Source organism: Stegodyphus dumicola, chromosome 2 (genome assembly GCF_044657685.1).
Source record: "Stegodyphus dumicola isolate Sdum_Otavi_A_Nest chromosome 2, ASM4465768v1".
NCBI classification, from domain to species: Eukaryota; Metazoa; Arthropoda; class Arachnida; order Araneae; family Eresidae; genus Stegodyphus; species Stegodyphus dumicola.
This window is the reverse complement of record NC_140769.1, coordinates 160,960,609-160,978,404: the sequence shown is the minus strand read 5'-3', so window position 1 is coordinate 160,978,404 and position 17,796 is coordinate 160,960,609. Positions and strand designations below refer to the sequence as shown.

The 17,796-nt window shown below is 31.0% G+C and overlaps 1 protein-coding gene across 5 annotated transcripts in view; it reads left to right on the top strand.

The window, feature by feature from the left end:
- LOC118198154 (uncharacterized) overlaps positions 1 to 17,796 on the top strand; it is a 143,222-nt gene that overhangs the window by 114,836 nt on the left and 10,590 nt on the right. The window contains exon 1 of one of the 5 annotated variants that reach the window (XM_035369765.2): positions 1,166 to 1,386. The exons of 3 other annotated variants lie outside the window; for them this stretch is intronic. The gene's annotated coding sequence lies outside the window, so the exon portion shown is untranslated. Of the gene's footprint in view, positions 1 to 1,165; positions 1,680 to 17,796 lie in introns of those variants that run through there. One more of the 5 variants, XM_035369766.2, reaches the window with a different exon arrangement.

Sequence of the window (17,796 nt, the reverse complement as noted above, 5' to 3'; positions counted from 1 at the left end):
GCGCTAGTGCGATGCTATTGTATATTTTTAAAAATCACCAAAATTTATTGAATATTAGAGTAATAACTTTTGTTAAACTGTTCCTTTTTATAACTTGTTATTTAACTTTTATCGTTTTCATTCACTGTCATCAAAATATACAGTACCTCAAAATTTTAAATACCTTCTCTTTCATTTCTCAATCCATCCTTACTTCTAACGTTTCGTGTATTCTCGTGTCACCCCCCTCCCCCCCAAAAAAAGTTCTCTAAAATATTCGCTTTACGTTGAATTTATCTTAAACTTGCTATGTTAGCGAAACAGCTAAGTTGTGTAGTAAAGGCTAAAATTCATTAATTTGGAAAGTCAACATTAAACCGATAAAAAGAGTCAGACGCGTAGCTTGGTTCTTCAGCGCCCGGGGGCAGCTGAAGATCTTGCGCCCCTTTCTGTGTGCCAAGAATGAAAAAAGTTTCATTCTAAAATTTCGTAACATCAGTTTGGCGCCCCTGGATGCTGCGCCCGGGAGAGCTCCTCCTTGCCCCATCCTAGCTACGCCACTGAAAAGTGTAAATTTGGAAGGTGGTGGCCCCCTTCCCAAATATCTTGTGAAGCTTATCAAGCTAAAAATATTTCAGGAATTGATGTAACTGTTTGCTTGCTTATTATGAGAAATGATGTTTTTGTATACATTTTTGTACGAAAGAAAAAATATATAGAAATTTTCAGAAAGAAGAATTTAACCTCTTTCCTTTATGTGTGCCCTTGAACACATATTTCTGTGAATTTGTAATGTGATTCTTCATATGTTACATTTTATTTTAAATTCATATAATTCATATGATTGCGTAAAAAGAAATATAAATAAATAAATAAAATAAAATGAGCGAATGTAATAAAATGTAAATAAATAACAAATAAATAAATAATATAAAATAAATAAATTATTCATGTAAATCATTTTCGGAATTAAAATGTGGTTTAAACGTAACTTCGAAGTCAAATATTTTATTAATTTTTAATTTTAAAATTAATAATTTTTTCTGTGAAATTATTGTAAATGATGAATATTATAATGAAGATGCTGATTGGGTAACTATTGTTACTGCATCATGTGACTTTAATTCTAAAAAGCTATTCGTCTTTTATCTAGCGGTATAGCAGGGTAAAAATTGGATGGTCACGTGATGCTTTGAGACGCCATATTGGTGAAATTGTTAATAATCATCTGCTTGTATGAAAAATGATTTGTGCTCAAGGCATCACGTTGTAAATATTGAATTGTAGATCTCATAATGTGTAAGATTTAAGGTTATACATAGGTGTTGTAACCGTTATTGTGTGATGTGTGTTTACACTATGTATTTCAAAAAACCCGCTGTTTGTATGTAGCTGTGATGATAAAAGGTGGGTTGCCTAACGGTAAAATTCACTCGCCAAATTGAGTGATAGCGTTCACATTCTATCCATTTTGCCGGTGTTATATACTAAAAAAAATGTACAACTTTAGGTATTGTTCTGTAAGAATTATTTCGAAATGCTGTTCTTACATATTATGGTATTATGTTTAATGTAAATAACACATCTGAATGAGAAGCTTGCAATCAGCAAGTAGTGAATTGTCATATCCATACTTGCACTGTTCTCATGCAACGATGATATAATTGCTGTATTTAATCAATCAAAAAATAGTTGTGCAGGTATAATAATTGGATTTGTTTCATTCTTCGTATTTGATTAATATGTGTAAGATCAGTGTCAATACACGTTGTTTTTGTATTGTATTGAATTATAATTTAGGCCTGTGTGATTAATATATTTATTTAACAATATATATCGCGAAGACTATGAAATTAACTGATTATAAATCTTATAAATGTGTTCCCGACATAATCGGTGCAGGTATAATTATGTCTCCTTTTAGTAATCAGTAAGTCTCCTTTTAGCGAAATGAATGCTTTGAGATTATGTTATGAAAGTATTATTTCTTTTCTAATCGGAGCTAATATTGGAAAAAAAAGGGGGCGGAAGACATAATTTAGTTTTAAAAAACTTCCGTTGTTAAAGGAAAGTTTTACACTTTCGAATTAGGCCTACTACTGTTAATAAATGAAGAATCATTAGTCCTGAGCAAAAGCTTTTTAATTAGTACTAGTTATTATAATGATAAAAAAATGTCAGATTTGGTACAGTTTTTACATTGTATAAAATGTGAAACAAAGGTAATTTATTTAGATGCTGTATATATACTAATTTTTTCAAGCACTATCATGTTTGGATAGTTCGGTTTAAAAACATCTCTTTCTGTCCTTATTCTCAAAATGTAAAAAAATAGTCTTTGATTGATTTTAAATCCCATGACTTGTTTGTATAATTTTATGAAAAATTAAAATTTTATGAGACTTGCATGATGCAGAAAACTATCAAAATTATTGAAATTTCAGGTTCTGTTATGATTCACTTTATTTACTTCTGTTATTCCTTTTCCCCGAAAACTGTAACTATATCAAATTTTACTTCTAGAATTATTTGAAATCTGAAAGTGCGGTGTTGCAGATTATGTCACCGAATTTAAAAGTGTGTGCGTGTATACATTTTTTCAAACGATTTATTTCCCTGGTTAATTTAAATGCATCAAATTTTGTTTTATTGATATTAAATTATGATAATGTGAAAAAAATGTCTCACAAATTATATGTTTTGTGTAATTTCTGCACAGTTAGCTTTTTCATAAGTTTGCATTAAGTTAATTGTGTTTTTTGCATAATGCTGAGTTTTGGAGATAGCATGTAAATACGTTGTTGCCAAAAACTTTTATGTTGAAAATGTGTTGAAGAGAAATCATTTTAAAAGGACATTTTAAAAGAAATCTAGAAAAAGTCTTTAAGTATAAAACAACAAAATTAATTTATGAGAGAAATATCTATACAGATATGAGAAAAATCACAGGAAAGTTGAATTTTTGGAGAGAAGTTTATGAGGCAGTTTTTATAATTAATGGAGAAGAGGGAAATGCAATAAAAACAGTATGGAGAAGGAGATATATTTTTTATGTGATAAGAAAACGATTTCTTGATAAATGTTTAATTGTTGCATGATTCCAACAGTTTTGCAATTTAAACAGAATGAGTTTGAGTACTTTTATGCTCAGTACTGCATTCCCCCCCCTTTTTTTCCAAAGCTGATTGTATATTTGTGTTACGGGTGAGTGGGAATTATATTGAGACTTTTATAGTTATGTGTAATATTATTTTATCTGTCATGTATTTTAGGTGTCAATTTTTTTTTTTGCAATTATTTTCAAAAGTAGGAAGAAAATTCATTATATAAATGTCAATTGTATCCAAGTGCACAAATTTATTAGCATATCAGGCCACTGTTCTAGTTTAAATACCATGACATACAGGTAGATTTAGCCCCATATTAGAAGAAACAAATTCTATACAAAATTGAATGAAGTAATGGTTTTAATGATACGTAAAAGGCAGAATTTTTTTTTGTCTACGTGAACCGTAAGTATCCAAATGAATACAAATTAACTATAGTCTAAAAAGATCTAAATGTTATTTGTTTGGGAATATATTTAGTAGCTATCTGCCATTTTTAGTTATTTATTTTTTAGATGTCGCAAAAGCAGTTTTTTAAATATGAAAATAAATGTAAATAATTAAGAATACTTAAAATGATTCTATTAAATTTAAATTTCAGTAGCTTTCGTATTCAGAAGGTGCAATAAATAGTGAGAAAAAGAAATGATTAAAACAACCAGTTTTAGTAGCAGCATTTAACTAAAGGTAGTAGGTCTCATATTATATAATTTTTTGTTATGATGCTCCATGTGTTAATGATTCTTTGTATACTTGGCCACCGAACCATTTATTTAACATTCTTAAAATGTGATGGGATATAGAATCATACAATTAGCACATATAAAAGACTAAATGAAATTTAAAAAAAATTAACTGTATTAAATAATTTTTTTAATACTCTGCTTTCATAAAACTAAACCTGTATGAATGATACAAACTGGAAATTTTTTTTGTTATATAGGGTGAAAGTGTTCATGGTTTTAATCAGTTGATTTTTTTTTTAATGCTGATTGCAATCAAAGTTTTATATGGTGAAAAGTAGCACATTTTGTAATTCTAATTACCTAGGAAAAGATTAACCCTCTGACTGCTCAATTTGTAGACCAAAATTGCGTTTTTTTTTTTTTTTTTTTTTCTCCCCTATTTTAAATCTATATATATTGGAGAATTGATAAATGCACTTTTTCTTTCTAGAAAATATTTTTCTATATAGATTTTTATCATGAGAAACTAAGTTGCCAGAAAAACCAATTTCAGATGTTATCACAAAAAACAATCTTTTTTTAAATAAATTTCAGTCAAATTACAGGTAATTTCTATTTATTGCATAATATAAAAAAGTAAAATGTATAAAATTTAAGAAAATATAAAGCGCTGAGGGAAAAATACCTTAGAAATGCAATTTAGTATGATAAAGTTCAAAACGGGGATCAAGGCAAAGTCCAACTTCACAGTCTTTGCACCAGATTCAATAAATCTAATTAATAATTCAATTAAATAATCAAGATAATCGCTGAACATTTCCTAGTAGCCATTTCTGTAAGAAAAAAGCGGAAAAAGTGAAGTTTGAGCGCCTTCAAATGCAGCAATTTAGTGGATAACTAATGATATCTGTTGGCCAAAACGTAAACTAAATGCCTAATACTGTATATAATTTATTTCAGTGGTTAAACGGGATGCACTCCTCAATAAAGGAAGAGAAACATATGCTCGCGGGATGAGCAAATTTTGCTACATTTGAGTCGCCCATGGAAATCGCGGGATGATCAGCCAGAGAAGTTTTATAAAAATATATGCATACACCAATTTATTTTGTTTAAATTATATCTCAATACTACTCTTCAGTGGCCTTTTTCCTGAAGGGAAAGTTATATAATATGCGATCTACTGCTTTTAATTAGAGGTTTATTCTTTAGATCAGCAGTTCACCTTTTAACAATCACACACCATCTAAACAAAAACTGAAAAACTTTAGTACCATCACTACCTTTTATTTACCTTTATTTTTCAGGTTCTCAATAGAAATATTTAAAAAAAAAGTATTTTGTCATTTACACAACCTATTAAATATGCACACATTAAAAAATAGATTAAAAATTGGTAACCATTTTAATTATCAAAATTTAAGTTATACTTTAATTCTAAAATTTAATGTAGGGCAAATTTTGGGCCTGTTTAAGAGAGATCAATTTTTTTATGTATAGTGTTCACTTAGTTTTAACCATAAATTAGGATCCACTTTTAATTTTGTTCTGTATTTATTTTTCAAATATAAGATTGTCCCTCCTTGTTGTTGAAAATCCTTGTTCACACAAATAAGTAGTGCAAAAAGGCAATAAAATTTTAATACCATTATTTAAAATGCCTTTAAATTCTTTTTTGGGTTTACCCAAAATTTAACAAGTGTGTTATTTTTGAAATCTTCATTTAGAGTTCGATCACAAAAAATTTCTATCAATTATTCCTTTCCTTCATGAGATAAAATTTCAGGTACATTTGAAAAAAAATGGATTTCTAATCCAATTTTCTTTTTCATAATCCTTGGGGAAAATATATGTTAAAATTATTTATCAATGAAGAACAAATATTTTTAATGTTGGATGCTAATTCTTCTGTTAGAAAATTCTCTAAATCTGGTGAAAAGCTTAAAATATCATTATTCAATTGCTTGATTATTAGCTCGAGGGTGTTTTTTTTTTTTTTTTTTAAATCATTGAATTTATTCCATCTCTTAATGGTAAACAATTTAACACTTTGTCCTCGTAATCCTAAATTTAATTCATTAACTTTCCAAAAATATCAGCTATATATGCTAAACATGCCAACCATAAATCACTAAATAAACATTTTTGCAATTAAACTTTTGAATCACAGAGGAAAATTTAAATTCTGATCGAAGCTCAAAAAGACAATTTAAAACTCTCTCTGGATAACCATCTTACTTTGGAATTTAACATAAGCGTTTCATGTTCACTGCCCATGTCTTGGCATAAAACTGCAAATGTCCTTGAATTTAAAGTTTCACTTTTAATAGAATTTGCAGTTTTCTCAGCTTGATTCAAAACGATTTTCAGGTTTTGGGGATTGTTTTGTTTACTAAAGCTTCACGATGAATGGATCAGCGAGTAAATTTAGTTTTACGTTCGACTTTCTTTATTTGAGAAATAACACCAGAATGTTTTCCTTTTCAAGCCCGAGCTTCATAGCTGCATAAAGCAATGCACTTATTTCAAGGAATAGCATACTTTGACATAAAATTGTCAATTACTTTGAAAATTTCTGAAAATTTCATTTGCAATTGCTCTATCATGAAGAGATTCACAAAATAAATGCTCTTTGGCAATTCGTTTATCGTCTTTGAAATGTATGCAAACATTTTGAACATATTGAATAAAGTTCATTATATCAGTATTTTCATCCAATTGCAATGTGAAATACTCACTGTGTTTTATTTTTTAAATAAGTGTCTCTTTTATGGAATTTGCCATTTCATGAATTCGTCAACTTACTGTATCATTTGATATAGGAATATTAATAAGTTCATTAGCTGCTTTTTCATTGAATAATGTTAAATGATATTATTAGCTACTGGTAATATATAAGGTTTTGTCCAAGAGTATGAGCCTTCCCAGTTTTAGCAATTCCTGGGCTTACTAGGTAACTAGCTTCCAGAGCTTTTTCACTTGGAAGTAACAAAACTTTTCCTTACTTGCTTACTATTTTTGAACTCTGATAATTTCTTCTTAAAATATTCTTCAGATTTATCCTTTAAATTAGCATGCTTAGATTCAAGATGTCTTTTAAGAAATGATGGGTTCATACTTTGATTAGATAGTAGTTCACCACAAACAACACAGTGAGATTGAGGGTCCATTTCATCAACATTCCAAGTAAACCCAAAAGATAAATAAATTTCATTATATTTTCGATATAATTTTGTTGCAAATAGGAGGTGATTTCTTAAAGGGGGAAAGCATTCGGTTCAAGATTCCCCGTCCTTTGGTAGCTTTTACTGCCACCAAAGCCCCGGCCTCAAAAGGTTAAATACAACATTCCTTTTCTAGTACTCCTTTCAAAAATATCATTTATGACAAATTTTGTATATCTATGGCTAAAAGAATATTTGGCTAATCTTTGGAATATGGTAACAGGTAGTTTGGCAACATTTTGGTAAGGCAATAAAGGTTAGTAGCTAGGACTTTAGCTGTGTACATGGATAAAGTCAAGAGTGTGTGCAATGCCATTTTTGTGCAATTCTGGGATTTTTTTTTTTAAAGTGAAAATAGGTCGACGTGTACATTGATGATACCGTGTATGTGCAGTTCTTAAAAACGCGGCAAGCAGTGGGCGATTCTGCACATTCTCCCAATTTTGCACCTAATCTTCGTCATGATTAAGCATTTTTGTTCCATAAAAGTCATGATATACGCGTAATTCGACTAGCAGATTGTTGGAAAAAATGTTGAGTTAAAAAAAAAAAAAAAAAAAAAAAACCTTTATTTCGTGAAAACAAAATGGCGTCCAAAACAAAACTAGCAGGTTGCTGTAGCAGGGTTGGTCGCCAAAAAATCCCCAAGTTACCATAATCCAAAGATTAACCGAATATTTTTGAAATTAAAAATGGATAGTTTTGCTAAAGTATATGAGTGGCTATTGACATTGAACAAAGCTCATGTATAAATTTGTGAGTGTTAGAGAAAAACTTATACAGGATGTTGGAGTATTTATTTTTTGAATTTAATAGTTAAAAATACTTGTTTCTTGGCATACCACCTATTTTCCTTTTGCGTACCACCGGTTACTGCAGTTTGTGTAGTTGAGCATATGAAAATAGTCTCCTGGTTTAGAAGGATATGACTTACATACTGAAAGAACAACCTTGTCCAATTTCTAGTAGCACAGCAGTGGCTGATCGTTAAAGATGTTGAATAATGGTAGTTTGACTTGGGTTTCCATCCCACTTGAGCAATTGTTTTCATGATTTTCCCTTGCATAAAATGAATGTGAGCCAGTTTCCCTTAGAAAGCTCTTCACGAAGGCATCCTTCCTCATAAGCAGATAGCCTTAGTATGCTTTGTAATAATCAAATAAAACAAAACAAACCAATTTTGATACCTGGGGAAAATTAGAATTAATGGCACTGGGGAGAAAAGGAGCTTGCAAATTCAGCCAATGCATATGAGAAAAATAGCGAAATTATCACTTAACTAGTGGAATTATTGTAGGCTTTCTCATGGGATGTATTGTTAAGATATTTAGCTAACTGCAGCTAGTCAAGGCCATTTGGAAAGAAGATTTTTTGGGCATGGCTTTGGGGGAATTGTGTATTCTTCCCCTCTTATTCTTTAGTAGTATTATACTTCATGTCATTCCGAATACAGACCCTGATTAGTTGTTAGTCATCAGAAATGCTAGATATTAGCGTAAAATTTTCTACTTGTCAAAAATCTAATAAACTACTGTCTTTTTGGTATATATTTTTATAATGCAAACTTCTGTAGTTGTTATTTCTTATTTAAAATTTGTGTATTACATTAAATTTTTTTCTGGCATGATTACATTAATGATTGCTGGCTACGGAACTAAATAACTTCATCCAAAAATTAAAATGTTAGATAATAAACATTTTTTCAGAGCCCTGCAGTTTTATTTTACAATTATAACGCATATTCCAGCGTGTAACATGCACCTGATTTCAACCAACATTTTTTAGTTTTTAGGTATATTCATCTTGTAATATGCACCCTTTTCTTTATGAATAAACATGAAAGATACATGTGCAATGCTCTTAACTTTTGAAGTCATTCATTCGAAGATTTTTCCTTGCCTTTCGAACATTGGTATACGGAATTGACTAAGTGATAAGGGGAACAATATGTGTTTGAGGAATAAATAATTGTGTAAAGAGGGTGCTTTGTATTCAGTGCAGGTGTGCACAAGAATGTTATTCTAGTGTTTGGAGAAAAGGGGGCTATTATTTGAGGTAACGATGCTCTTCCAACCCGATCCGAATGAAATCGTGAAATCAGCAGTTAGATATTTTCTCCTTCTGTAGTCATTTGAAGTGAACATTGAACGCAAGAAAGGAAAAAAAGGCCAAATACGTTATGCCAGTCTAAAAATATTGTGTGGGTAGATAATAAAGGTGTGGAATGAAATTAAACTTGAAATAATTTAAAAGTCATAAGAAAGTATAGTGTATCTAACAATCTAGATTGAATGGAAGCTGATTATTTATTTATGAATCAGAATAACACTGATGGCAAAAATGAAACAGAAGTCAGTGATGTGCCTGAAGATAGAAAAGGAGAAGAATGTGATGCACTGTTCATGTTATCAGACTAGGAAATTATTAAAGTACATAAGGAATGTCATTTCTTTTAAATAAACCACATTTAGGTACATGTTAAAATATAATTTTTGTATGCTCATCTTTTCCTCATTTCTAAATGTATCATTTTTATTTCTGATGCATAACACACACCCGTAAATTTCAATCTATATTTTGCATTAAAAGTTAACATTATATGCCGGAATATATTATATATACACATATATCGGTGGTCATAAAGTACTTCTCCGATATATTGTCGAATGCTGTATCTGCTCAACCAATCAAAATTAAATTTCAGATATTGTTATTTGAAGGTATGCACTTGAGATTGTGATGGTTTGAAGCAATAAAGCTGTCACAAAAAAAAAAAAAAAAGTTTTCAAAATTGTCAAATAGCAACACCCACATTTTTCTTGCTCAAATTGATCAGTCATTGAAAACCCATAAATGGCCTTGAACAGTACATATATGGTGAAAATTACCAGTGCAAATAAAACATTTGCAACGAAGGGCATTGTAGAGGACTAGTGACAGCATAAGAGAGGAAAGGAAGAAAAACTAATTGGAATTGCACTTTTCTCTACGGTTCATACATTAAAGAAGTTTGTTTTATGCCCACCTTGTATGTATGTTTGCTTATACACACACACTTACTTTGAAATCAACTTAATGTATTATTGTTTCTAGAATAACACACATTAGAATAAGTACAGTGAACCCTTTTCATGTAAACATTTCTAAAAATTACAGCATTTTTGAGAATGTAGACATCGCTATTCACTTCTGTAAGGCGACCATCTTTACAAAAGATCCAAATCATCTAAAACTAGTGAAATCATCTTCGAGAGATTCACTGTACTTTTTGTCCCTGATCACAGCAATTAATTTGAATAAAAAATTTCCTCCTGTATACTGTAATCCTTTTAAAAGTAATTTTAGCTAAGAAGCAAAATGAAAATTTTGGTAAAACTTCTTTGTTTCATTTTTTCATTTTGTTTTAGATTTCATTTGCATTTTCTACATTTGGGGATATATATATTTGGACGGGGTCAAATATCTTAACATAGAAATTTTTCAAGATTCAAACTAATGATCGTTTTTATTGAATTAATTGTACATCAAAAAGAGAAAGGCATTTTTTAAGCATGTAACATGGAAGTTTTAGCATTTGCATGTTATCTGTTGAAAAAGGGCTTTCAAGGGGAAATTGTTTCTTAATGCTGTGCAAAGCTCAAAGTCTGGACATCCAATATCTGGAATAATCTAGTATCCAGACCTCCAAACAGTCAAGGGGGGGATTAGCACCTGAAGTGTTATTGGTCTCAATCCTCACTTTTTTGTCCGTATCACGTTTCAAATAAAAGAACGTTGCAATCGTCATGTGTTGTTTTTAAAAATAATATAGCAAATATAGAATAAATATGGCAATATCAGGAATTCTAAATCTATGCTGTTTTTAAATACTTATAATTTTACTGTTGGATTTTAGCAGAATTGCCAAATCTTCTGATTTAGGTGGAACACTCCTGAATTCTGACCATACTCCTGTGAATCTGATTAAACATATTTCTCCTGACTTACTCTTATTCTTAAAATTTCTCGTGATTTTTATGTAGCTTGGCTTAATTCTTCATTATATGATAAAAAAAAAAAGTGATTTTGGGCTTCTAAAACTGCTTGGTCTTTCCTGTAGATTACTTGTAAAAGAAAGCTATAGTTTCATCAGTGAGGCATCATGGTACACTTGTGCTGTGTATGAGAGCATATGTATTGAAAACGTTAAAGTTCTCCAGGCCATCTGGGATATATTAGCCAATAAGCATAAGATATAGGTTATTATTTTGTCTCACTACAGAGTGCTGTGAGTTTCACATGCTTTCAAGAAATATTTTAAAAAATTATGATCTTTTATCTTAGTTATGTCTGTGATAAAGGTAAAATATTCATGTACTTTTCAAAAATTATACACAGATGACTTTCCTTCTATTATTTCATTAAGGAAATGTAATACATTTTCATTAGTCACCATTTGTCACTGCGATTATATGTGTATACACAAAAGGACAACATCTGTTGTATTGAAAATACGAAAAATTAAATTCTGGGGAAATAAAGGCCCAAAAATTTATTATTGCAGAATGCCTGTTCTCTGACTTTTTACTGGAGTACAACCTGCCACTGAATATTTCAAATAATGCTACAGCTTTATTTAGAAAAATGTTTCCCAATAGTGAAATTCATAAGAAATGCTCAAGTACAAAACCAGCTGCAGTTGTTAAAAGAATGGGTATGCAAAATAAATCTTCAGTTATTGATTGCACTAAAATAGCTCAATTCTGTCTCTCTACAGATGAAAGCAATAATACCGATACAAAACTGTGAAACAATTATTGTTTCTTTTCTTAATCCAGAGTTTTCAGAAATTGAGTGTAGTTAACTTTCTGTTCCTACTTTAGGAGTTTTGACAGGCTTTCAAATAGGCAGCTGATTATTAAAACTTTAAAAGAAAAATGGAATTTCTTTGAGTAATTGCTTAGCAATTATCAACAATGCACCAGTAATGGTAGGTTTGAAGACTCTTATTGCAGATATTTTAGAAAAATTCAGATTTTCAAATTATGAGGTGCACATCCTATCACCTTAAATTTAGTAACTGAAAAAGGAGCAGCTTCTTTGCCAGTAAGTATCAATGAACACATTATTGATATTTATTATCTTGCAAAGAGTTCTAAAAGGGTGTGAAAGAAATGAAACAGTTCTAACATAACTGCATAAATACTGACATAAGAAAATGTTTGAAATATGTATGTGCATGTTGGTTATCTTTAAAGAAATATTTATTTAGAATCCTCGACCATTGGAACTTCTTGCACTGAAGAATTAGTAACTAAACTTTCAGACATTATCTAAATACTATTTAAAAATAATTAATTGTGAAAAATATAGATTTTTGTTCTATGTATTTTTATCATTAAAAAATATTGTGAGAATTCTCCTGGTTTTGGACTGTCGTAGGTTTGTAAGTATAAGTATAAAGAAAGTGATGTTTAATGAGTAGAGTTAAAAAGATAATAATAAATTTTAAAAAAAAGTTGTGTAAGTCATGATACTAAAAAAACTTAAAATTTGGTATAATCAATTGAGTAAAGATTATAAGAAATTAATGGCAACACTTAACATTAAATTTGGAATTCTAAAAAAAATGCTGCTAAAAAATTTTGTGATTTTACTTTTGAATTATGTAGGGCAAAAGTACAGATAAAAATATAAAAAAGTACAATAGCAGCTGCACACTGGTAAACTGCACTGTCAGTGAGAGTATTATTATATTGTTCTCCCCCCTTACAGATTCTAGGAATGTGGAATATAACTCTCAAGAACAGACAAGCATACATAACAGCATTTTCTCTCCCAACTAACTAAAGATTATTACTGCATGTCACTTTCTAATACTTGCTGGCTCGAGAATTGCACCATGGCCAATGACAGTACGTTGATTGGAATTGGCCATGATTACATTTTTAGCCCTTGAGTGGTTGGAGAGAGTTAGCATTCATCCTTGTAGTCTAAACAATAAGTGAAGCCCCAAAACATATTTGTTGGAAATGAGATGTTGCTCATATTATTTTTCTTTTTATGGCATAGCAGGGAGAAAGAATTAGATTTGTGTAATTGAAGTTCAGATAGCACGGGAAATTGCACTCTTCTTTCTGAGTTTTCTAATATAATTCAGCTTATTATTTTTGTGCAGGCTGTTATTCTTACAGATATTTTGTCAAAATTAAAGTTTGAATTTTCAGGTATGTCAAAAAGAGTTTCTAATTCTGGAACCGCAGAATCTGCAAAATGAAAACATGGAAATATCACTACTGATAATGAAGAAAGTGACAAAGAGGGTGTTTAGAAAAAAGCAATTCAGTTGAAGATTAGTGGGAATTGTGGGCATGCAAATTACAGGACTTAAGCAGTGGAACTTTCTAGCTGAACAAATTATGTCTCTATAAAATTAAAGGGAAAGTTGTAGCACAAAAAATGAAACAGCTTGCATTGAAAGAAATGTGTAATGAGACAAACAAGCAAATATTGAGTGTAAAAACTGATTCCCTTAAAGTCATGAATGGTACATTATTTCATATTTTTAATTTTATAGTTTCTACATCTCAATTTACTAGATTTAAAATGATCTATCGGGTCATTCCATAAGTTTGTGCGCATTAAGAGTATGCGTGAATTTACTATGATGCATTTACTAAAATGATACAATTTTGAATGTTGAAACTTGTCATCGTTTGACTAACATATTCAGTTCATCACCAAATTTCGTAAATATCGAATGCATTTTAGTACCCATAGAAGATGAATATAGATGATCAGTACAAACGTACTGTGCTACATTTTTTTATTTCCGTGTGGTGAATCTGTCAGATTTGCAGCAATAAAAATTAATAGTGTACATGGTGAACGCACTATTAGTGTAAGGACTGCCCAAAAATGGCTTAAAACATTAGGTTGGAAAAAGCAGCATTGATGATGAACCTCGTTCAGGACATTTTGAACTCTTAGAACCAAATCAAACCATAAATTCAGAAGTATATAGTGAACAACTTTACTGTCTAAACTCAGAATCGATCAGAAAACATCCACAATTGGTGAATATCAAGATGTTTCGTCATAACGCTAGACAGCATACGGCTGAAACAACGCTGCAAAAAATTAGTGAATTTAATTGGGAGCGTTTGCCACATCCTGCTTACTACCCAGATATTGCCCTAAGTGATTTTCTTTCATGGCCTTACAAAATTTTTTACTGGAAAAAAAATCAAATTCTAAACAGGATGTAACACAATGAACTTTCAAGTTTTTGCATCAAAACCAGAGTCTTTCTACAGAAAAAAGCTGCCTGTAAGATAGCAAGACATTGTAGATAGAGGAAAATATACAATTGATTAAAATGTTAAATTATGTTTTTTTATACAGTCAAAAGTCATTCATTCGGACACCCATAATCCGGACCTCAAAGCTACAAACTTTCTGCGCGTGCGTCGCGTTGACGCATGCACGTAAGACTTTTACCGCTGCGAATATGCATGTGCGTAATACGTTTACGCTTGCGCGTTTAATGTATAACGAACGGTATAAGCTAAACTAAAATTATCTAATTCAGTTAATGTTGCAGATTGCGTTGTTCCTTAATTTTCGAATTGGATCCGGCTTATTATTTTTTGCAGACTGTTATAGCAATTTTATAAAAGTAAGCTTGAACTTTCGATTATTTCAAATAGAATTTCCGATATGTATTTACTAATATGTAAAGGATCTACAAAGCGAAAGTATGTTTAGAAGTCCATTAAACAAAAAATGGATAAAGGCATATCCTTCATTTCTCAAACCATTCCGAAATCTGTTTATCAATTTCACGCTGCTCTGCGGCCTGGGGGGGGGAACGCCGAAACGCGCAATGAATTGGAAGTTAATCTGTCAGCACTATCCTTATCTTCAGGGCACATGTTTTTATTTTATTTCGCTTATAATTACTTACTAAATGTAGTATTTCATCTCGATGTACTCCGTCTTTGATATGATTTAAATCAAATTCCTTGTCATTATAATTTGCTTCCGATAAAGAAGAAAGTGACACAGAGGTTATTGAAAACGAAAAAAATTTCAATTGACAGATTAGTCGGTATTCTCGACACAGCAATTATAGGACTTGAACAGTTGAAGTTTGTAACTGAACAAGAAATTATGTCTGTTTATAGAATTAAAGAGAAAGTATTATCACATAAAATGAAGCAACTTAAACAACTTACATTGAAAGAAATGTTTAATAAAGTAAACAAATAAATATTAAGCTTTTTTTTTTTTTTTTTTTTTTTTTTTTTTTTTTTTGTAAATTTTGATGCCCTTTAGATCATAATTGTTCTTTATTTCATAAATTACGGTTTCATATTTTTAATTTTATAATTTCTGCATGCCATCTTACCAGATTTAAACTGATGATCTATAATCTGGAAAAATCGATAATCCGGAATTGCCGAAGTCCCAACGAGTCCGGATTAACGACTTTTGACTGTATTACTTAAAAATTTACCAAAAAGTGCGCACGAATTTATGGACTGACCCAATAATTTCTGGAATCGCTAGTCTTTATGGTTCTGGATTTTGAACTTTTATTAAAATTTTTTTTATCATATATGAGAATGAATCAAATATTTATATGAGTGTTTTGTTCAAACAGAATGTATTTTATAGGAAACTTCTATATTTCTTCAAATTATTTTTTAATTAATGCCCTCTTTTTTATGACGCGTTTTCCCCGACATTTGGATAATTTTTTTCACTCCATTTTTGTAGAATGACGTTGGATGGGTGTCTAACCTGTTGTACATGAATGTTTCCATTTAATCTTTGGTCTCAAATTGCTTGTCTTCAAGTACTTTGAGGTGTACAAACACGTGAAAACTGCATTGCAATAAGTCTAGGCTGTAAAGTGGATGATCAAGCATTTCTATCAGTTTTTGCTGCGTTACACCAGTTTTGTGAGGTCTGCCGCTGTCATGGAGGATCAACACTTCACAGATAGGACAGTCTCATCTTTTGCATTGATACTAAGACTAACTTGATCCAAGAGACTGCAGTAGTAGGTTGCTTGGTCTGTTGTCCATGTAAGAAATCCACCAATTAACACCTCCCTCCAATCCCTAAAAATCGTGGCCAACACTTTTCCCACAGACATTCGAGTCTTGGCTTTCACAGGGTTTCTTTTGCCTTTCCTTATCCAATCTATGCTTGCACGAATTTGTTGAGGAGTGTAATGATCGACCCATGTCTCGTCACAGGTGGCAATTTTATTCAGAAAGCTTCTCTGTTTTCTTCAAAACGAGTTTGAAACAGTTGAGAAATGGAAACTCATGCAGCTTTTTATCATCATTCAGCAACTTTGGCACCCAACGAGCTAAGATTTTTCTGAAGCCCAACTGCTTTCTGATGACTAATTGGACACTGCCATAGCTGACACCAAGTTCTGAAATTTGAAACACTGTGCAGCTTAGCTCCCGTTTAATAAACTCGCAGATTTGTGCAATGTTTTCATTAGTCACACTGGTGCGAGGATGATGGGGATAACCTTGATTCATAACATGTTAACGGCCTTGCTTGAATTTGTTGCACCAAACCTTCACTTTTGACCATGAAAGGGTAGCTTCCCTGAACTGCAGTCTGTGGTAAAGTTTGATTGGTTTCACGTTTACATGGATGAGGAACTTAATAATTAGGGTTTGCTCAGTAGAGATGGGCACACTCCTCTCATTCGTCATAAGGGCTACTAAATAAAGCGCAGAACAAGCCAGCTGGTGTGATTCCCTTATTCTAGGCAACCCCACCTAATGTTTTGAACTGCTCAAACACATAAAAATACCCATCCTGATTCTCAGCCAGTAAAGGCACGTTCAAATTTAATCACCTCTGTATTAGATAGTTTATTACACTTAATGAACATAGCATAATGCTTTCGAGAGTTCAAGACCTTCGAATCTTATTTGATATATCTCAATATTTTGTACCTTATATGCATTTGATCAGGCTTCTTCAGAATAAGTTTTCGCTTCTATTGAAGCAGCAGAAAATTTTATTATGATGATCTGTTGCAGCAATCTCAGCGGTTGTCTTCCTTTGGAGGTATTCTTTGGCTTGTCACATCAAAGTTCATGCAAAAATGTGAACTTCTATGCAAGCACTATGTTTAGTCCCTTTGATCTGAAAGTGAGGTAATTATCATTGTTCACTTAATAATCTACAGGTCTGTGTGTTACTCCATGATTATTAATGCTAAAGGTCTTTGAAAAATAGGGATAAATTTTGAATTTCTGAATAATTAATATAAATTATTAAATTAATTTTCCTTTTTGAAATGTTTTATAATTCCTAACATGGAACACTCTCCAAGTCTACTATATATATCTGTAGTTCATTTTGGTCTTCTGTTGCGGTGGTTATTGTCTAAAAGTGAAGTCAATTACAAGTGTTTCTTTGTGCTCTTGGAAATACTGTCATTTTTATAAGTGGATATCTTAGGTGATTTAGAGTATTTATTGTGTATTTAATGTTTAAAATATAAATGCTGTTGACATAGGATCCACTTTAATTTAAAAAAATTAACATAAGTTTAAAATAATACTTTTAATTTGTACTGGTTGTCTTGTTTGTTATTTTGTATTCAGAATTGGATTAAAACTATGCTGATTTGAAAAAAGTGCTATTTTTTTTTGGGGGGGAAGGGATCATAATTTCATGAAATCATTAAGTTTTGATGGTGTTGATTTGAATTCACAAGTATTCCATGTGCATCTCACCTGTTATATGGGAAACAAGCTCCAACCACATGATATGATATAC